Source organism: Talpa europaea (assembly GCF_964194135.1).
Source record: "Talpa europaea genome assembly, contig: HAP1_SCAFFOLD_193, whole genome shotgun sequence".
NCBI classification, from domain to species: Eukaryota; Metazoa; Chordata; class Mammalia; order Eulipotyphla; family Talpidae; genus Talpa; species Talpa europaea.
The window spans coordinates 55,693-58,472 of record NW_028167928.1 but is presented as its reverse complement, the minus strand read 5'-3'; the positions used below and the strand labels follow the sequence as shown (position 1 = coordinate 58,472).

Sequence of the window (2,780 nt, the reverse complement as noted above, 5' to 3'; positions counted from 1 at the left end):
TCACCCCTCCCGCTACTCCACGCAGAGCCTGGCCAAGCCCCGCCCCACGCCCGGCCCTGGCATCCGGGCAGCGGGGCCAGAGCCAACCGGCGCCTCAGCGCCTTTTTATGCAACCTGTGCTTCCCGGCTTGTGGGCTGGCCCAATCAGGTGTGAGCTACCAGCTGACTGGTGCTAAACGGTCCAATCAGCCTCAGGATTGAAAAACGGTCCAATCAGCTGTGTGGGCGGGGCAGCCTGAGAGCGGCTATAAGCAGGGCTGGCGGCGCTCAGACACGGGCAGGGGCGGGGGTTCAGGCCCCGCCTCTTCTCTGGGGGCCCCCGAAGGCGCCCCGGGGTCTCAGGGCATCGCTTGCTGCAGGTGTCGCCCCGCCACTCACGCAGCTGCGGGCGCCGGTGTCTCTCGCCGAGCGGCCCGCGGCGGACCCCGTGGCTGGCCGGCGCCCGCGTTGAGTGGCGGGCGGGAAGCGGCGGCCGGGGGTCCTGGCCGGTCCTGGGCGTCCGCCGCCCCGTGCGCCCTCGCGCTGCCCCTTGGCGGGCCCGGCCCCGGCCTCCCGGGCCTCTGGGCGGCGGGTCCGCGCCGGCCCGTCCCCCGCCTCCCTCGCGCGCTGCCCTGGTCCACGCTCACCCGGCCCGAAGGCCTCGCCCGGCCCGACGACGTCCTGGGGGGCGGGCCCGGGGAGGCGGGAGCAGCTCCGCGGCCCGGGCTGGGGCCGGGGCAAGCTGGAGGGCGGCGGGCGGAGCCCTGAGCCGGGCGGGGGCGGGAGCGGGGGCGCCGCGGGCACTGCCGGCCTCCACTGCAGGCCGGAGACAGACGCCACCGAGGCAGAGACGCCCCAGGCCGCCCCGGCCCCCACGCCGGCGGGGACAGGCACCCGGGGAGGGGCAGGGGCAGCCGGTCAGCAGCGGCGCGTCGACGGCGGGTCCAGAGTCGGCGGGGACGGCAGCTGCACGGGGCGGCCACGCAGGCCACGGCGGCCTGTCCCTCCCCCGCCCCCTCCCGCCCCTCCCCCCTCCCCCTTCCCCCTCCCCCCTCCCCCTCGGTTCCCTCCTCCCCCTGCCCATCCGTCTCTCGCCTCTGCCCCCTTCACCCGCCCCGCCCTCTCCTCCGCCGTGACTGCTTTTCCTAAGATTCCATTCAACACACACCCGGGATCTGAGTCTCTGCAGACCAGACTGGCGTTTGGAAGCGCCCCTGGGCCGCCTGCCGCGGGCCGGGGCGACGCCGGGACACCCCGCGCGGGCCCCCGGGCGGCTTCTGTCCACGGCCTCACGAGCTCGGGCCGGCCGTGCACGGGGACGGGACGTGCGGAGCCCGCGGCCACACGGCGGGACCCCGGAGGGCAGAGCAAGGACAGCAGGGCCGGCAGGGGCCACAGCCTGTGGCCGGCGGGCGGGGGGGCGGGGAAGCAGCCCCCACCTGTGGCAGCCCGGGCAGCGCCCGCCGAGGGCCCCACCGCACTGGGCCGCGCCTGGCCCCGCCCACTGGCCACACCTGAGCAAGAAGCTGCCCTGCGCTCTGAGGCCGCAGACGCGGCCCCTCCTAGTCATCGCTTTCCTCGTGGCCTCTTGGAAGTCTTTGTTCCTCAAACGGTAGATGACGGGGTTCAGCAGTGGGGTGACCACGGTGTAGAAGAGGGAAATGATCTTGTTGATTTCAGGGGACAGGTGGGCTTTGGGGCGCACGTACATGGAGATCGTGGTCCCGGAGTAGACAGTGACCACGGCCAGGTGGGAGCCGCCGTGGAGAAGGTCTTCGCGGGCCGGAGGCGGAGGGGATCCTTACGATGGCGGCCACGATGAAGACGTGGGACACGAGGGTGGGGAGGAGGCACACGCGCAGGCAGCGATGGACAGGGCGAAGATGACCATCTCGGTGAGGTAGACGCGGGAGCAGGAGAGCCACATGGAGGGGCAGGTCGCAGAAGAAGTGGTTGATCCGGTTGGGGCCACAGAAGTCCAGCCTGAAGATCATCAGGCAGGGCAGGACCCCGTGCCCACCCTGGTCACCCAGGAGACGGCCACCAGCTTGGCGCAGGTCTGGGGCGCATCAGGAGGGGTAGTGCAGGGGGCTGCAGACGGCCAGGTAGCGGTCATAGGCCATCGTGGCCAGGAGGAAGCACTCCGTGGCCCCGAAAAACACAAAGAAGTAGAGCTGGGCCATGCAGGCGGGGAAGGAGATGGCACGGCCCCGGACAGCAGGCCGGCGAGCAGCAGCGGCACGACGGTGGAGGTGTACCAGACCTCCAGGAAGGACAGGTGCTTGAGGAACGTGTACATGGGCGTGTGCAGCCGCCGGTCATGGCTCGCCACGGCAATGATGACGACGTTCCCCACCACCGTCAGCACATAGATGAACAGAAAGATGGCAAACAGCAGGGACTGCCACTCGAGAAGGTTCTGGAACCCCAGCAGCTGAAACTCAGTGACAGCAGACACATTTGGGGGCTCCATCGCCTGCGGAGGGGAAGAGACCTTGGAAAGCACTGCGGACAAGGCATGAAAATCCTCGGTGCTATCTGGAACATGAGAGACTGTCTTCGAGCACTCCCGTCTCCACGACAGCTTTCTGGAAGAACGTGCGCAGTTCCACCTGGCTTTTAGACCACTGTGGTTTCAACGTTAGGTGAAAGGGGCACAAGAGTTGGGGAGGGCCTCAGCAAGCTCCACTCACCAGGCTCTCTGAAATCTAGAAGTTTCAGGTTCAACACCCCAGGTAAGAAGGGGCTCACTGAGCCAAACACAGGAAATACAATTAATAGCCGGGCCTCCCTGGTGGCGC

The 2,780-nt window shown here is 69.4% G+C and overlaps 1 pseudogene across 1 annotated transcript; it reads right to left on the bottom strand.

Moving 5' to 3' along the window:
- Positions 1-291: 291 nt before the first annotated feature.
- Positions 292-2,452, bottom strand: LOC311188096 (olfactory receptor 11L1-like; annotated as a pseudogene). Its single transcript has 3 exons — positions 1,494-2,452; positions 1,273-1,378; positions 292-660 (listed from the first exon to the last, which is right to left on the bottom strand). The product of its transcript is annotated as an olfactory receptor 11L1-like (transcript).
- Between the last annotated feature and the right edge of the window lie 328 nt (positions 2,453-2,780).